Source organism: Desmodus rotundus, chromosome 13 (genome assembly GCF_022682495.2).
Source record: "Desmodus rotundus isolate HL8 chromosome 13, HLdesRot8A.1, whole genome shotgun sequence".
Classification (NCBI taxonomy): domain Eukaryota; kingdom Metazoa; phylum Chordata; class Mammalia; order Chiroptera; family Phyllostomidae; genus Desmodus; species Desmodus rotundus.
In genome coordinates, this window is record NC_071399.1 from 42050049 (window position 1) to 42069727 (window position 19679).

Here is a 19679-nt window from a genome sequence, read left to right on the forward strand (position 1 = left end):
AATAGATGTGGAAAAAGCATTTGATAAGGTACAGCACCCATTTATGATAAAAACACTCAACAAAGTGGGAATAGAGGGAGCATTCCTCAACATAATAAATGCCATATATGAGAGACCTACAGCCAACATCATACTCAATGGACAAAAACTCAGAGCTTTCCCACTAAGGTCAGGAACAAGACAAGGATGCCCTCTCTCACCACTCCTATTCAACATAATATTGGAAGTCCTAGCCACAGCAATCAGACAAGAAAAAGAAATAAAAGGAATCCAAATTGGAAAGGAGGAAATGAAACTGTCACTGTTTGCAGATGACATGCTAGTGCACACGGAAAATCCTATAGACTCCACCAAAACCTACTCCTCCTAATAAATGAATTTGGCACAACAGCTGGATACAAAGTCAGTACTCAGAAATTAAGGCATTCTTGTATACCAACAATGAAATGTCAGAAACAAAAATCAGAAAAAAATCCCATTGATATAGCAACAATAAAAATAAAGTACCTAGGAATCAACCTAACCAAGGAGGTAAAAGACCTGTATTCATAAAACTGTACAACATTGAAGAAAGAAATTAAGGAAGACACAAACAAATGGAAGCATGTACCATGCTCATGGATCAGAAGAATTAGCATCATCAAAATGTCCATACTAACCAAAGCGACTTATAGATTCAATGCAATCCCCATTAAAGTATCCATGACATATTTCACAAATATAGAACAAACATTTCAGAAATGTATGTGGAACCATAAATGACCCTGAATACCCACCGCAATTTTGAGAAAGAACAAAGCAGGAGGGATCACAATACCTGATGTCAAACTGTATTACAAGGCCACTGTAATCAAAACAGCCTTGTACTGTCATAAGAACAGGCACATAGATCAATGGAACAGGTCAGAGAGCCCAGAAATAAACCCAAGTCTCTACAGTCAATTAATATTTGACAAAGGAGGCAGGAGCATAAAATGGAGCAAAAATAGCCTCTTCAACAAATGGTGTTGGGAGATCTGAACAGCTACGTGCAAAAAAATGAAGCTCGATCACCAACTTACGCCATACACAAAAATAAATTCAAGATGGATAAAAGACTTAAATAGAAGTCATAACACCATAAAAGTCCTAGAAGAAAACATTGGCAGGAAAATCTCAGACATTCCATGCAGCAATGTCCTCACAGACACATCCCCTAAAGCAAGGGACATAAAGGAAAGAATAAACAAATGGGTCCTCATCAAAATAAAAAGCTTCCACATGGCTAAAAAAAACAGCATTAAAAAGAAAAGAGAACCAACAGTATAGGAAAACATATTTGCCAATGATACCTCAGACAAGGGCCTGATCTCCAAAATATATAAAGAACTCACACAACTCCACTCCAGGAAGACAAACAACCCAATTAAAAAAGGGGCAAGGCAAGTTTGCTAAAGTAGTTGTGGTGATAGAAATGTATTGACCTCAGAAGCTGCTGAGGTGGTCCATTCTATCCTAGGACAGTGTAAAAAAAAGGGGGGGGGGGCAAATGACGTGAACAGACACTTCTCCAAGGAAGACATACAGAGGGCCCAGAGACATATGAAGAGATGCTCAGCATCACTAGCCATCAGAGAGATGCAAATTAAAACCACAGTGAGGTACCATCTCACACCAGTCACAGTAGCCAACATAAAGAAGTCAACAAACAAATGTTGGACAGGATGCGGAGAAAAGGGAACCCTAGTGCACTGTTGGTGGGAATGCAGACTGGTGAGGCCACTTTGGAAAACAGTATGGAATTTCCTCAGAAAACTGAAAATGGAACTGCCCTTTGACCCAGCAATTCCGCTGCTGGGATTATACCCTAAGAACCCTGAAACACCAATCCAAAAGAACCTATGCACCCCAATGTTCATAGCACCACGATTTACAATAGCCAAGTGCTGGAAGCAATCTAAGTGCCCATCAGCAAATGAGTGGATCAAAAAACTGTGGTACATTTACACAATGGAATTCTACACAGCAGAGAGAGAGAAGGAACTTGTACCCTTTGCCTCAGCATGGATGGAACCAGAGAGCATGATGCTAAGTGAAATAAGCCAGGTGGTGAGGAACAAATACCATATGACCTCACCTTTAACTAGAACATAGTCAACAGAAGAAAAAAGTAAATAAAATATAACCAGAGACAATGAAATTAAGAACAATCTAACAATAACTAGAGTGGAGGGGGAAGGGATAGTGGGAAGAAGGGGTTTCAGGAACTACTATAAAGGACACAAGGACTAAACCAAGTGGGGAGGGTGGAAGCAGGGGAAGGTGGTGGGTTTGGTTGGGGTGGGGTAGAGGGGAGGGGAGAAAATGCGGACAACTGTAATTGAACAACAATAAAATAATTTAAAATTGAAAAAATAAATAAAACAAATCAATCAATCAATCCATCAATCAATAAAATGGTAAGAAGGGATATGAGAGAATCAAGGCCTAACAACAGCATCACCCGACATGTCAAATAATCCGGTTTGTAATATCTGGAGTCCAGAAAGCTGGATGCTGGTTTTCAATCTTCTTATTCACTTGAGTAACTTTGGGAACATGCATTTGCATCTTGGGCCTCAGTTGCAAATATTAAGAGATAATGATAATGCTTTTACAATTTTTTTTTCTCAGAAAAGTTTCACTTTTCAGGGCTGATACTAGTCTGCTATAGTTACATATTGATTGTTTACACATAAATAGTTCTGTATTGGGTGGTAAACAGCCTCTGCCCTGAATGCCCCATCCTAATTTGGTCCCTTCCCTGGAACCCCTGGACTTCTCTACGACCCCACAACTAAAATGCTGGGCACAGCTATGGGAGTCTCCAGTGTTATGGCCAGTTTTCTTTCCACCATGGGAGATTAGTGAGAAGACATCTGTTTTTGAATCAGGAAGTGGGTTCTCACCAGACGCTGGATCTGCTGATGTCTTGATCTCAGACTTACCAGCCTCCAGAACTGTGGGAAATAATTGCTGTTCAAGCCATCTAATATAAGGCTGCACTTTATAAGAGTGTCCTTTATAAGAGCACTAACCTCATTCATGAGGGCTCGACCCTCATGACCTAATCACCTCCCAAAGGCCACATCTCCTAATACAATCACATTGGGGATTTAGACTTTAACATATGAATTTGTGGGTACACATTCAATCCTGACGTATAAAAAGTGAAGATCTTTTGGAAAATAATGTAAAACCATTATACAAGGGCATAGTATTAATCTTTTAACTTTTCTGAATGGAGGAGTCTACCAATGACCTTTAGGTTTCAGGAAAGTCCCAGGATATTCAAATTAAAAATTCAATATCAATGGTTTTGTTTATGCATTACCACCACTTTTACTACAGGTTTTACAAATTAATGAGCTCCTTTCACATTGTGTATATAGACACAATCAATATTTTCTGTAACAGGAGCTATGGCATGTTAGTTTTTAGCAAAAAGGGGCTTTCTTTGAGGAAAAATAAAAATAGGCAATGCAAAGACACCTATGATTTTCTTTGAAGTATTCCAAGTCTCATGGGTTTAAAGGAAAAAGAAGAGGATAAAGAAGGCCAATAATCTTCCTGGTGTAAGGCTTTGAAATGTAAATTCATTTCCATTTTAGGTTCAGAGCTTGGCCATCCACCAAAAAGACAGATGTTTGAATGAAACTGCATTGATTTAACCATAAGAGTTATATCTGACCCAAGTGTTTACCTCAGTGTCAATTTTTGGAGGCACAAAATCAGACCAAAATCTACCCATAAGTATTGCCTAATCACTAGTATTCTCAAGGCCTATTAAGATTTAAAGATGGCAGTTACTGGCAGAGAGTGATTAGAGGCCAGGACCCCATTTAGAGCAGGTATCAGCCATCAGAGAAAACTCTTATTTCTTGGAATTTTGAAAAGGCTTTGGAAGATAATTTGGGAAAACAATGAGTCCCTTTGTATAATTGTATGTTGACATCTAACTGTTTTCATCATAATATGGCCATTTCTGGAGTATTATAAATATTGAGGGTTTAATTCTTAAATTGTCACATCATTCTCAAATGAACCCAATGGAACTAAAAGCAATTTAACATTCACATCATCCATTTTAAAAATACAGATCATCGAGACTTCCAGCCAAGATGGAGGCATAGGTAGACACACTGTGCCTCCTCCCACAACCAAAAGAAGGACAACAACAAGTTAAAAACAAAAAACAACCAGAAATGACAGAAAATTGAATTGTATGGAAGCCCCACAACCAAGGAGATAAAGAAGAAACATTCATCCAGACTGGTAGGAGGGGTGGAGATGGGCAGCGGGGCAGAGAGGACTAGCAGCAAGGCAGCAGCTGGCGGACTCAGTGAGGTGGCAGATTGTGGAGCAGGGTGGGCAAAGCTGCAGCTGGCTGGTGAGGCAGCAGCTGGTGGACAGGGTGACAAGCCACACAACCCAGAGTTCCAGCATGGGGAAATAAAGCATCAAACCACTGATTGAAAACACCTGTGGGGGTTGAGGCAGCAGCAGGAGAAACTCCCAGCCTCACAGGAGAGTTCGTTGGAGAGACCCACAGGGGCCTAGAACGTACAAAAACCCACCCACTTGGGAATCAGCACCAGAGGGGCCCAATTTGATTGCGGGTAGTGGAGGGAGTGACTGAAAACTGGCAGAGAGTGGAACATGTGCCATGGCTCCCTATCAGACCCCTCAACCACATACAGCATCAAAGCGCAGTGATGTGGGTTACCCCACCCTGGTGACCACCTAAGGCTCCGCCCATTTACGCAACAGGCGCTCCAAGACAAAAAAAAAAAAAAGGCAAAAATGAAAGAACAGATCAAAGCTCCAGAAAAAATACAACTAAGCAATGAACAGACAGCCAACCTATCAGATGCACAGTTCAAAACACTGGTAATCAGGAAGCTCACAGAATTGGTTGAGTTTGGTCGCAAATTAGATGAAAAAATGAAAGCTATGCTAAGAGAAACAAAGGAAAATATACAGGGAGCCAATAGTGATGGGAAGAAAACTGGAAATCAAATCAACAGTGCGGACCAGAAGGAAAAAAGAAACATCCAACCAGAAAAGAATGAAGAAACAAGAATTCAAAAAAATGAGGAGAGGCTTAGGAACCTCCAGGACATCTTTATATGTTCCAACATCCGAATTATAGGGGTGCCAGAAGGAGAAGAGGAAGAGCAAAAAATTGCAAATTTATTTGAACAAATAATGAAGGAGAACCTCCCTAATCTGGCAAAGGAAATAGACTTCCAGGAAGTCCAGGAAGCTCAGAGAGTCCCAAAGAAGCTGGACGCAAGGAGGAACACACCAAGGCACATCATCATTACACTGCCCAAGATGAAACAGAAGGAGAGAATCTTAGAAGCAGCAAGAGAAAAGGACACAGTTACCTACAAAGGAGTTCCCATAAGACTGTCAGTGGATTTCTCAAAAGAGACCTTATAGGCAAGAAGGTGCTGGAAAGAAGTATTCCAAGTCATGAAAGGCAAGGACCTACATCCAAGATTGCTCTATCCAGCAAAGCTATCATTTAGAATGGAAGGGCAGATAAAGTACTTCTCAGATAAGGTCAAGTTAAAGGAGTTTATCATCACCCAGCCCCTAATATATGAAATGTTAAGGGGACTTATTCTAAGAAAAAGAAGATGATCAAAACTATGAACAGTAAAATGACAACAAACTCACAACTGTCAAAAACTACACCTAAAAACAAAAACAAAAGCAAACTAAGCAAACAACTAGAACAGGAACAGAACCACAGAAATGGAGATCACATGGAGGGTTATCAACAGGGGAGTGGGAGGGGGAGAGAGGGGGGAAAGGTACAGAGAATAAGTAGCATAAATGGTAGGTAGAAAGTAGACAGGGGGAGGGTAAGAATAGTGTAGGAAATATAGAAGCCAAAGAACTTACATGCATGACTCATGACATGAACTATAGAGGGGGAATGTGGGAGGAAGGGGATGTGCAGGATGGAGTGGAGTGAAGGGGGAGAAATGGGACAACTGTAATAACATAATCAATAAAATATATTTTAAAAATACAGATCATCGTTAACAATTGGACAGTTTACATTTTCATTTTCCCTCCTCAAACTTATTTCTTTTTCACTCCCGCCTTAGAAATTTACCCTAGTGTAAATTTTTATGCTTGAAAGTTTTCTATTGCTCATGTCTTAACGATACTTTGTAATTAAAGTATGTATATAAATTTAACTTTCCGTGACTATGAAATTGAAAGTGATAAAGTTACATTTTGTATTGAATTTATATTATAATTATAATGTCCACAATTGAATAAAACCAAAAATATATTACAGTAAAAGAATGTATAAACCAACTGTGGTATATTTGTACAGTGGAATCCTAATTAGCAATAGGAAGGAACACACTCCTTATAAATGGAACACCATGGATGAATCTTAAAAACATTTTTTTACACTGTAAGAATCCAGACAAAAGAGTACATATTGCATAATTCTAATTTACATGAAGTTCTAAAACAGGCAAAGCTGATCTATGGTTGATGAGCATCAGCACAGTAGCTGCCTCTGGGGTGGACTTGGGGCAGGGACTGCATAAGAAATGGTATCAGGGCCTTCCAGTTGATTGTATCTTGGTGGAAATGTGAATTACACAGGTGTATGCATTTGTTAAAACCCACAGAAAGCCCTTAAGGTCCACTTAAGATTTGAGTATTACATTGTATGTTGATTTTACCTCAAAATTAAAAGAAACAACTGCCTACAGATACTGAATTTTAACTGATGATACATATGTTTAAGTGTTTCAGGGGAAAATATACTTATGTCTGCAATTTATTTTGAAACTTACACAGATTGATAGGTGGAGAGAGGGAAGGCCAAATGGATAGATATGTGATATAGCAAGCTTAATAAAATATCTCTAAACCTAGGCAGTGTGCACAAGAACACTGCAGAATCTTTTCAACTTTTCTGTATGCTTCAAAATTTTCATAACTAAATATTACACAATGCATTGAAAATTCTTCCTTTACTGAGGTGGGTGGGAATATCTTCAACCAGTTGCGTGTATGCAGGGAATATTAATTCTTGCTAGAATTAAGGCTAGGGGTTAGCATCAACTTCATGTGTATTTTCCTCTTTTTAAAATGTAAACACTGAGCCCTGGCTAATGTGGCTCAGTTAGTTGGAGCATCCTCCCATAGACTGAAAGGTTGCAGGTTTGATTCCCAGTCAGGCACATACCCAGGTTGTGGATTCCATCCCTAGTAGGGGTACTGAGAGAAGACAATCAATTGATGTGTCTCACATCTCTCTCTCTCTCTCTTTCTCTCTCTCTCTAAGCAATGAAAAAATGTCCTCCAGTGTACAAAAAAAAAAATGTAAGCACTGAGAAAACATCTAAGTGGGTGGCAGAAAATGGATGTGGGTAGAGAGAAAGGCATCCAGCTGACAGATGAAGAGGATCAGAACATTATTGGTGCTGTGAAAAAACAACACTGGTATAGAGACACTGCAGAAGTAGAATCAACTGAACTCAGTGCAAAGAGAATGATCCAGACTCCAGGACCAAGTGCCTATTTAGGGAGAAGAAAAAAGTGTTTCAGAGCTTTGTAACCCCAGAGACAGTAAACCCAATGATCCCATCAGCAAAGGTAAGGATCACATCTGGAGCAGAGAGTGGATATTATTGGACATTTTCTTTTTTAAAAATATATTTTATTGATTATGCTATTACAGTTGTCTCATTTGCCCCCTTTCTTCCCCTCTGCCCTGCACACCCCATCCCACCCTCCTTCCCGCCCCTTTAGTTCATGTCCATGGGTCGTACATGTAAGTTCTTTGGCTTCTACATTTCCCATACTATTCTTAACCTCCCCCTGTCCATTTTGTACCTACCATTTATGCTTCTTATTCCCTGTACCTTTTCCCCCATTTTCTCTCCCCCTGCTCCCCACTGATAACCCTCCCTGTGATCTCCTTTTCTCTGGTTCTGTTCCTGTTCTAGTTGTTTGCTTAGTTCATGTTTGTTTTTGTTTTTAGGTTTAGTTTTTGACAGTTGTGAGTTTGTTATCATTTTACTGTTCATAGTTTTGATCATCTTCTTTTTCTTAGAATAAGCCCCTTTAACATTTCATATAATAGGGGCTGGGTGATGATGAACTCCTTTAACTTGACCTTATCTGAGAAGCACTTTACCTGCCCTTCCATTCTAAATGATAGCTTTGCTGGACAGATAATCTTGGATGTAGGTTCTTTCCTTTCATGATTTGGAGTACTTCTTTCCAGCCCCATCTTGCCTGCAAGGTTTCATTTGAGAAATCAGCTGATAGTCTTAAGGGCACTTCTTTGTAGGTAACTATCTCCTTTTCCTTTGTTGCTTTTAAGATTCTCCCCTTATCTTTAATCTTGGGCAATGTAATTATGATGTGCCTTGGGTCCAACTTCTTTGGGACTCTCTGAGCTTCCTGGACTTCCCAGATGTCTATTTCCTTTGCCAGATTAGGGAAGTTCTTCTTCATTATTTATTCAAATAAGTTTTCAATTTTTTGCTCTTCCTCTTCTCCTTCTCACACCCCTATGATTCGAATGTTGGGACATTTAAAGTGTCCCGGAAGTTCACAAGCCTCTCCTCATTTTTTTGAATTCTTGTTTCTCCATTCCATTCTGGTTGACTGTTTATTTCTTCCTTCTGCTCCAAACCACTGATTTGAGTCCCGGTTTCCTCCCCTTCATTGTTGGTTCTCTGTACATTTTCCTTTATTTCACCTTGCATAGCCTTCACTTTTCCCTCTATTTTGTGACCATACTCAGTCATTTCTGTGAGCATTCTGATTCCCAGTGTTTTGAACTGTACATCTGATAGATTGGCTATCTCTTCATTACTTAGTTGTATTTTTTTCTGGAGCTTTGATCTATTCTTTCATTTGGGCCTTTTTTTTCTTTGTTTCCTTGTTTTTGTTTTTGTTTTTTTTGTCTTGGAGCACCTGTTATATACTAAGGGGTGGAGTCTTAGATATTAGCCAGGGTGGGCAACCCACATCACTGTGTTGTGGCTCTGTATGTGTGGGAGGGGTCTGAGTGGGAACAATGCCAATTGCTCAGCTCTGAGTCAGCTTTCAATCACTTTCTCCTCTACCCACAAGCAAATTGGGCCCTTCTGGTGCTGATTCCCAGGTGAGTGGGTTTGTGTACATTCTAGGACCCTATGGGTCTCTCCAATGAACTCTCCTATGAGGCTGGGAATTTCTCCTACTGCCTCAATCCGCACAGGTTTTTTTCAGTAAGAGGTTTTGAGGCTTAATTTCCCCATACTGGAACCCTGTGTTGCACAGTCTGTCTCACTCCCCAGTTGTTCCTCCCAGTTTATCTGCATGCAAATGTATGACTGCCTAGTCCACCAGTTGCCCCCTTGCTATGAGTCCTCTCCTCCCTGGCTGCCTGTCTCCACCCCTCCTATGGGTCTGGATGAATGTTTCTTCTTTAACTCCTTGGTTGACAGACTTCCACACAGTTTGATTTTCTGGAAGTTCTGGTGTTTTTTTGTTTTTAAATCAGTTGTTTCCTTCTTTTGGTTGTGCAAGGGGGTAAAGCATACCTACCTACACCTCAATCTTGGCCAGAACTTTTTCAGGTATAATACCTTCAACTTTGTTCTTCTTTCTCCAGATTGCTGTGGCTATTCAGGTTCTTTTATGGTTCCATATGAAATTTTCACTATTTGTTTTAGTTCTGTGAAATATGCCATTGGTATTTTGATAAGAATTACATTGAATTTATAGATTGCTTTGGGTAGTATGGACATTTTAATGATGTTAATTCTTACTATGCATGAACACAGTATATGCTTCCATTTATTTCTATCTGCTTCAATATCTTTCTTCAGGATCTTGTAATTTTCCAAATACAGGTCTTTTACATTCTTGGTTGAATTTATTCCTAGGTATTTTTTGATATATTTGTAAATCAGATTTTTCTTAGTGTTTCTTTGTGATAGTTCATTATTGATATATAAAATGCAACTGATTTCTAAATATTTATTTTGTATGCTGCTACTTTACTGAATTCATCGATTATTTCTAGTAGTTTATTTTTGTGGAACCTTTAAGTTTCTCTATATATACAGTATCATGTCATCTGCAAATAATGACAGCGTTACTTCTTCCTTTCCAATTTGGATGCCTTTTATTTTTTCTTTTTGTCTGATTGCTGTGGTTAGGATTTCCAGCAATATTTGAATAAGAGAAATGACAACAGACATCCTGCTTGGTTTCTGATCTTAAGGGAAATGCTCCTAGTGTTTCCCTGTTGAGTATGATGTTAGCCGTGGGTTTGTCATATATAGCCCTTATTATATTTAGGCATGTTCCTCCTATTTCCCCTTTGCTAAGAGTTTATATCATAAATGGATACTCGATTTTGTCAAATGCTTTTCTACTTCTTTTGATATGATAATATTTTTTAATACTCACTCAAGGATGTGTTTATTCATTTTTTAGAGAGAGAGAAGGAGAGAGAGAAACATTGATGTGGGAGAGAAACATCAATCAGTTGCCTCCTGTACATGCCCAGGCTGGGGATTAAACTTGCATCCTAGGGAAATGCCCTGACCAGGAATCAAACCCATACTATTTTGGTATACGGGACAACGCTCAAATTGACTGCATCACCTGGCCAGGGCTGATCATGTGGTTTTTATTCTTCATTGTGTTTATGTGGTGTATCACATTAATTGATATGCGAATGTTGTACCAACCTGACCTCCCAGAAATAAATCCAACTTGATCATGGTGTATGATCTTTTTAATGTATTGCTGAATTCAGTTTGCTAATATTTTATTGAAGATTTTAGTATCTATGTTTATCAGTGATATAGGCCTATAATTATTTATTTATTTTTTGTAGTGTCTTTGTCTGGTTTTGTCAGGATTATGCTGGCCTCCTAAAATGATCTTAGGAGTCTTACCTCCTCTTAAATTTTTTGGAATACTTTGAAGAGGATCGGTGTTAATTCTTGTTTGAATGTTTGCTAAAATTCACCTGTGAAGCCATCTGGTACAGGACTTTCGTTTGTTGGAAGGTTTTCTTCTTTTTTATTACTGCTTCAATTTTTTTAGTTGTAATCAGTCTGTTCAGATTTTTATTTTTCTTGATTTAGTTTTACAAGATTGTATGTTTCTAGGAATTTATCGATTTCTTCCAAATTGTCTGATTTGTTGGCATATAGTTCATAATATTTTCTTACTGCTCTTTGTATTTTTTGTGGTATCAGTGGTTACTTCTCCTGCATAGGAAACTGCCTTTTTTCTTGCTGCTTTTAAGATTCTCCTTTTGTCTTTAACCTTTGGCATTTCAATAATGACATGTCTTGATGCGGGTCTCTTTGATTTTATGTTGTTTGGGACTCTCTGCACTTTGTGGTCTTGTGTATCTATTTCCTTCACCAGGATATGGAATTTTTCAGTCATCACTTTTTCAAATAGGTTTTCAATCCCTTGCTCTCTCGTCTTCTTCTGGTACCCCTCTGGTGCAGATATTACACTCAACATTGTTCCAGCAGTCACTTAAACTATCCTCATTTTTAAAAATTTACTTTTCCTTTTCTGCTCTGATTGGGTGTTTTCTGCCACCTTGTCTTCCAAATTACTGATTCTATCCTCTACTTCATCTAACCTGATGCTGATTCCTTCTAGTGTATTTTTCATTTCAGATATTTTATTTTTTATTTCTGACTTCTTTTTATGGTTTCTTTGTCCTGATTTATGTTAACTATCTCTTTGTTTATGGTCTCACTAAGTTTATCCATTCTTCCCCTAAATTTATTTTTTTCTTTTTTCTTTTCTTTTCTTTCTTTTTTTTTTTTTTACTTTGGCATCTTAATTCATTGTTCCCATCCCACACAGACTGTAATTTTCTTTTTTTCTTATTTTTCTTCTCTAACTTTATTGTTATTCAAGTACAGTTCTCTGCCTTTTCCCCCCACCCCAGCCTAACTCCCAGCCCTCCCCTCCTCATTTTCACCCCCCCACCACACCCCCCATTAGTGTCCTTTATAATTGTTCCTACAAACCATTCACCCTTTTCCCTGGAAATTCTCTCCCCTCTCTCCTCTGGTTACTGTTGGCCTTTTCTCAATTTCAGTGTCTTTGGTTATACTTTGCTTGCTTGTTTGTTTTGTTGATTAGGTTCCCGTTAAAGGGGAGATCATATGGTATTTGTCTTTCACTGCCTGGCTTATTTCCATTACCACAATGCTTTCTAGTCCCATCCATGCTGTCCCAAAGGGTAGGAGCTCCTTCATTCTTTCTGCTGCATAGAATCCCATTGTGTAAATGTACCGTAGTTTTTTGATCCATTCATTTACTGATGGGCCCCTAGGTTGCTTCCAGCACTTGGCTATTGTAAATTGTGCTGCTATGAACATTGGAGTGCATAGGTTTTTTTGGATTGGTGTTTCAGGGCTCTTAGGATAAAATCCTAGCAGTGAAATTGCTGGGTCAAAAGCCAGATGCATTTTAAGTTTTCTAAGGAAATTCAATACTGTTTTTCATAGTGGTTGCACCAGTCTGCAATCCCACCAACAGTGAACTAGGGTTCCTTTTTCTCCACAACCTCTCTAACACTTGTTGTTTTTTGCTTTGGTTATGGCGGCCATTCTGATCGGTGTGAGGTGGTATCTCATTGTGGTTTTAATCTGCATTTCTCTGATGGCTAGTGATGCTGATCATCTTCTCATATGTTTGTGGGTCCTCTGTATGTAATCCTTGGAGAAGTGTCTGTTCAAGTCCTTTGCACATTTTTTTAATTGGGCTGTTTGTCTTCTTAGAATGCAGTCGTGTGAGTTCTTTATATATTTTGGAGATCAGACCCTTGTCTGAGGTATCATTGGCAAGTATGTTTCCCCATACGGATGGTTCTTTTTTTATTTTAATCCTGTTTTCTTTAGCCAGGCAGAAGCTTTTTATTTTGATGAGATCCCATTTGTTTAATCTTTCCTTTATGTCCCTTGTTCTAGGGGACATATCAATGAAAATACTGCTGCGTGAAATATCTGAGATTTTCCTGCCTATGTTCTCCTCTATGACTTTAATGGTGTCATGATTTACACTTAAGTCTTTTATCCACCTTGAATTTATTTTTGTGTATGGTGTAAGTTGGTGATAGAGTTTCATTTTTCTGCATGTAGCTGTTCAGCTCTCCCAATGCCATTTTTATTAATTAATTCATTAATTAATTAATTATTTAAATTCAGTTACAATTGTCTGCATTTTCTCCCCATCCCTCCACCCAACCCCAGCCAGTCCCACCTCCCTCCCCCACCTCTACTCTCCCCCTTGATTTTGTCCTTGTGTCCTTTATAGTAGCTCCTATAGACCCCTCTCCCCACTACCTCCTCCCCACTCCCCTCTGGCTATTGTTACATTGTTCTTAATTTCAATGTCTCTGGTTATATTTTGTTTACTTTTTTCTTCTGTTGATTATGTTCCAGTTAGAGGTGAGGTCATGTGGCATTTGTCCCTCACTGCCTGGCTTATTTCACTTAGCATAATGCTCTCCAGTTCCATCCATGCTGTTGCAAAGGGTATAAGCTCCTTCTTTCTCTCTGCTGCATAGAATTCCATTGTGTAAATGTACCACAGTTTTTTGATCCACTCATTTGCCGATGGGCACTTAGGTTGCTTCCAGTACTGGGCTATTGTAAATTGTACCACTATGAACATAGGGGTGCATAAGTTCTTTTGGATTGGTGTTTCAGGGTTCTTAGGGTATAATCCCAGCAGTGGAATTGCTGGGTCAAAGGGCAGTTCAATTTTTAGTATTCTGAGGAAATTCTATACTGTTTTCCACAGTGGTCTCACCAGTCTGCATTCCCACCAACAGTGCACTAGGGTTCCCTTTTCTCCACATCCTCTCCAACATTTCTTTGTTGATTTGTTTATGTTGGCCACTGTGACTGGTGTGAGATGGTACCTCACTGTGGTTTTAATTTGCATCTCTCTGATGGCTAGTGATGCTGAGCATCTCTTCAGATGTCTCTGGGCCCTCTGTATGTCTTCCTTGGAGAAGTGTCTGTTCAAGTCCTTTGCCCATTTTTTAATTGGGTTGTTTATCTTCCTGGAGTGGAGTTGTGTGAGTTCTTTATATATTTTGGAGATCAGGCCCTCGTCTGAGGTATCCTTGGCAAATGTTTTCCCATACTGTTGGTTCTCTTTTCATTTTAATGCTGTTTTCTTTAGCCCTGCAGAAGCTTTTTATTTTGATGAGATCCCATTTATTTATTCTTTCCTTTATGTCCCTTGCTTTAGGGGACGTGTCTGTGAGGATGTTGCTGCGTGGAATGTCTGAGATTTTCCTGCCCATGTTTTCCTCTAGGACTTTTTTGGTGTTATGACTTCTATTTAAGTCTTTTATCCACCTTGAATTTATTTTTGTGTATGGCGTAAGTTGGTGATCGAGCTTCATTTTTTTGCACGTAGCTGTGCAGATCTCCCAACACCATCTGTTGAAGAGGCTATTTTTGCTCCATTTTATGCTCCTGCCTCCTTTGTCAAATATTAATTGACTGTAAAGACTTGGGTTTATTTCTGGGCTCTCTGTTCTGTTCCATTGGTCTAACTGTCTGTTTTTATGTCAGTACCAGGCTGTTTTGATTACAGTGACCTTGTAATACTGTTTGGTATCAGGTATTGTGATCCCTCCTAGTTTGTTCTTCTCTCAAAATTCTAGCAGCCACATTCTTCCATTAAATTTCTTGAGCATCTTCATAACCATTGTGTTGAACACTGTACCTGGTAGTTTGCTTGCCTTTGTTTCACTTATTTCTTTTGGGGGATTATTTCTTTTGTTCTTTCATTTGGAATGTGTTTCTTTTTCTCCTTATTTCGCTACCTCCCCTATATTTGTTTCTGTGTATTAGGTAGATCTATTATGCCTCCCAGTTTTGTTATGTTGGCCTTATGGAGTAAGTGTCTTGTGGGGTTATATGGCATAGTCTCCCTGATCACCTGAGGTAAGTGTTCCAGGATTGTTTCTTGTGTGTGTTTTATGATCTCTTGTATTATAGTTGAGTCTTGATTGCTGTTGGCCCATCCATGGGTGGGGTTGATTCTCAAGCTACCTGACTATGAGGATCTACCTCAACCACAGTGCATGTGCTTCTCCTTGGGGACTAACTCCACAAAGAATTTGCCCCCGCAGGGTATGGTGCCTGCAGAGTGCTCCCTTGGGGTGTGCCACTTTGAAGCCAATTGGTTCGTACTCTGGTGTGGTCTGAATTCTGTCACCAGCTGTGTTGATTCAGGGACCTTTTGGCTGGGACTGTGGTACAGGTCATTGTCAGTCACTGCCTATGACAGGCCTTGGGCTATCTGTGGATTACACAGCGACCCACAGTTTGTGGCTGCCTCTGCTGGGCCTGGAAGCATATTGGAAGGGTGAAGCTATGCACCAAAGCTGACTTATACCATTATGGAGCCCCAGTGCAAGTCACCAAAAGGCTAAAGGCACTCCAAGATCTGCCTCTGCCTATCAGCTGCCTGTTAGGCTCAATCACTGAAAGAACCTTTGGTGGTTTGTGAGTTGTGAGTTGTGTGAACTAGGTTCTCAGTGAGTGCCCAGGTAGGGTGTTCACCATATGCATACATATTCAAACTTGGTGTTAGTGCTGGGTCTGAAGTCACTCAACAAAAGTCTCAGGGTAAACCAAGGCCAGCCATCACCTGCCAGGTGCCTGCAGACATTTGTGGTGGGAGGATCTCAGGGGGTCATCACAGTGAGACACACAGAGTCATCAGACCCATATCAGACCATGATTTGGCTGTGTGAAGAGAGGGATTGGCACAGGAATGGTGGCACCTCTTGAGCATGTGAGGGGAAAGTGGCCTCTATCCTAGAACCACACAACTCAGTCTCTTCTTGAGTTTGCCCAGACTTCCTCAAGAGCCTTCCAAAAGAGCTGCATCACTGGCCTAGGCCTGCCTCAGTCAGCTGACAATAGTGTAGAGCTCAGTATTGTATAGGATGGGGCCACCAGGAGTCAGAAGGGTAGGGTTAGTGGATCTCCCTTGGTAAAGCTAGTGGATCTCCCCATAGAGGTGCAGCTCTGGTCAGGTTTGCAGTGGGGAGGAGAAATGCCCATAGCCCCAGAGCCACACAACTCAGTCTCTGACACCCTGAGTTTGACTTCAGGAGCCCTCCAAGAAAGTCTACACCACTGGCCTAGGCAACTGACTCCTCCTCAAGGTGTGCATTGGCAGGGTAGGACAACAGGTAATTGGAATGTGGGCTAATGCAGTCATCCAGATTGGTGCAGTATAGAGTGAAGTGTTCAACTCAGAAAAGGTAGCATCTGTGGGTGTTGCAAGAGAGAGACTCAGCCTGGGGACTCTGATAGCTGCTCCTTTAGCTCTCTCCCTGAAGCCACACAACCCAGTTCTCCACCCACAACTCCAGTCTGCTTCACTTCTTTTCCCGCTGCTGGAGCCTATGGGAAATGGCCACAAATGAGATTTTGTGTGTTGGCTTTTTAGGAGGGATCCTGGGTTTCTAGCAGACTCCTATCCCTCTCTGGCTGACAGAACCCCAGCTGATTTTCACCTTAGCTCTGGCACTCTGGACTAGGGAGCCCATCTTAGTGTTGAGACCCCACAGTCCTCAGAGGGAACCTTTGCAGCTGAGATACCTCTCTGGATTCTCACAGCCATATATGGTGTGAGACCAGTGCTTTTTGGGTCTCCACCTTTCTTACAAGGCTGGATGTAGCTTCTTTTGTAAATCATTTGTTATAAGACTTTTAGTCTTCAGTTGGTTATTCAGGTGGATCATTCTAAATTTAATGATAATTCCAGTTTGGACCTGGGAGGAGGTGAATGTAATTTCCACATACTCTGCAGCCATCTTTGATCCTCCTCTGTATATTTCTCAAAATGTTTTTAGTTCCAGAAATTCTGTGAGTATGTGTGCTGTGATTAAATCTTATGTGTACTTTTTATATTTTACTTCAAGTTTTTGTCTGTCTTCTCCAATAATTGTATTTCCCTTGAACCTATATTATAAGTACTCTAATGGTTGTTTCTCTCTGGTGATTCTAGGGAATAATTCATTTCCATATTATCTCCACCTTGTAGAGGTTGTATTTCTCAACTCATGGAATCTTCCATCTTCAAAACACTCACACCAACCTCTGCTTTCCTGCCTCTGACTTTCTTGCCTACCACTGGTAAGGACTTTTGTAATTTCATTGGCTCCATCTGGAAAATCCAAGATGATCTCCCATCTCAAGATTCATCACTTAATTATATCTTAATAGTCCCTTTGCTGTATAAGATAACATATACCCAGGTTTCAAGGATTAGGATGTAGGCATCTTTGGGGGAAGGTTACTATTCTGCCTATCACATTCCTTAAATAAAAGTCATTCCTTAAATGAGAGAAGCAAGACAGTGCCCCCCTGTGGGCCAGTTGTGTGGCGGTTAACATGTTATCAGTTCTCTATTGTGACATTGGGAGAAAGGCTCCTTGACCCCTCAGGTTGTCAGCTTTACAGTAAAGACACATTTGTCTCCTTCCCTCCTTCTCCAACTTCTTGGAATTCAGAAAGACCAGTGGGTTCTTCTGAAGATACCATAAAGATCTAGAATTACCCTTTCTTTCAGGGGTCCATGATTATTAATTTTGTGTCACCTTGCCTAGGCTGCAGTTTTCAGATATTTGGTTAAACACCAATGTGTTTATTGCTTTGAGGTTATTTTTTCAGCAAGATTAACATTTAAATCAGTAGACTTTGAGTAAAGCAGATTAACCTCCATAATGTGAGTGGGTGTCATCTAATCAATTGAAGGTCTTAAGAGAAAAAAACTCAGATTCTCCAAGAAAGAAGGACTTCTGCTTCCAGACAGCCTTCACACTTAAGCTACAACATTAACTCTTCTGGGCTCTCTAGTTTGCTGGCCTGTCCTGCAGATTTTGAACTTGCCAGCCTCCTCTCCATTTTTGCACAAGACAATCCCTTAAAAATCATTCTATTTGTCTGTCCCTCTCTCTCAATATATATCTTAATATACACACCTTATTGGTTCCATTTCTCTGAAGAATCCTACTGTTACAGATCCATAGATATCTGCAACAGGCCAAACCCTCTCCAAGAAGGCTTCTCTGATTTTTCTCCAGAATTTGGTCACTGGTCACACAGCAGCTCTCTGATCCAGTGTGGGGGAAAGTCCTGAGCCAACTAAGAGAATGGTGGCAGAGCCCAGGTCCTTCCACTCACTTTCTAGGTTCCTTGGAATTAATTGGAATTGGGAGGGAAATAGAAAATAGGGACACTTAAGACAACTGTTTCTCAAAATTTTGTTAGGATTTTTTTAACCTAATTTTATAATCCAGAGATTTGCTAGCTTCCCAGAATTTTACCTTTCTTTAATTTGATAACAATGCATCTTATATCTTTATCCAGGACATTGATAAAAAAAAAAAAATGAAAGCCAAAGATGCATCCCAGAAACCATCTCTATAAGATACAATTTTTTTTCATTTAGTCCGTACTTTTTCATTTCTTTAAATTTTTATTGTTATTAAATTACAGTTGTCTGCCTTTTCTCCCCATCCCTCCACCCCACCCCAGCTGAACCCACCTCCCTCCCCCACCTCCATTCTCCCCCTTGATTTTGTCCATGTGTCCTTTATAGTAGTTCCTGTGATCCCCTCTCCTCACTGTCCCCTTCCCACTCCCCTCTGGTTACAGTTAGATTGTCCTTAACTTCAATTTCTCTGGTTATATTTTGTTTGCTTTTTTCTTTTGTTGATTATGTTCCAGTTAGAGGTGAGATCATATGGTATTTATCCCTCACTACCTGGCTAATTTCCCTTAGCATGATGCTCTCCAGTTCCATCCATGCTGTTGCAAAGGGTATAAGTTCCTTCTTTCTCTCTGCTGCATAGAATTCCATTGTGTAAATGTACCACAGTTTTTTGATCCACTCATTTGCCGATGGGCACTTAGGTTGCTTCCAGTACTGGGCTATTGTAAATTGTACCACTATGAACATTGGGGTGCATAAGTTCTTTTGGATTGGTGTTTCAGGGTTCTTAGGGTATAATCCCAGCAGTGGAATTGCTGGGTCAAAGGGCAGTTCAATTTTTAGTATTCTGAGGAAATTCTATACTGTTTTCCACAGTGGTCTCACCAGTCTGCATTCCCACCAACAGTGCACTAGGGTTCCCTTTTCTCCACATCCTCTCCAACATTTCTTTGTTGATTTGTTTATGTTGGCCACTGTGACTGGTGTGAGATGGTACCTCACTGTGGTTTTAATTTGCATCTCTCTGATGGCTAGTGATGCTGAGCATCTCTTCAGATGTCTCTGGGCCCTCTGTATGTCTTCCTTGGAGAAGTGTCTGTTCAAGTCCTTTGCCCATTTTTTAATTGGGTTGTTTATCTTCCTGGAGTGGAGTTGTGTGAGTTCTTTATATATTTTGGAGATTATGCCCTTGTCTGAGGTATCCTTGGCAAATGTTTTCCCATACTGTTGGTTCTCTTTGTAATTTGGTGCTGTTTTCTTTAGCCATGCAGAAGCTTTTTATTTTGATGAGGTCCCATTTGTTTATTCTTTCCTTTATGTCCCTTGCTTTAGGGGACGTGTCTGTGAGGATGTTGCTGTGTGGAATGTCTGAGATTTTC

The 19679-nt window shown here is 40.1% G+C and overlaps 1 pseudogene; it reads left to right on the forward strand.

Moving 5' to 3' along the window:
* The first annotated feature begins 1414 nt into the window (after positions 1 to 1414).
* LOC112321573 (small nucleolar RNA SNORA66) lies at positions 1415 to 1505 on the forward strand (annotated as a pseudogene).
* The last annotated feature ends 18174 nt before the right edge of the window (positions 1506 to 19679 follow it).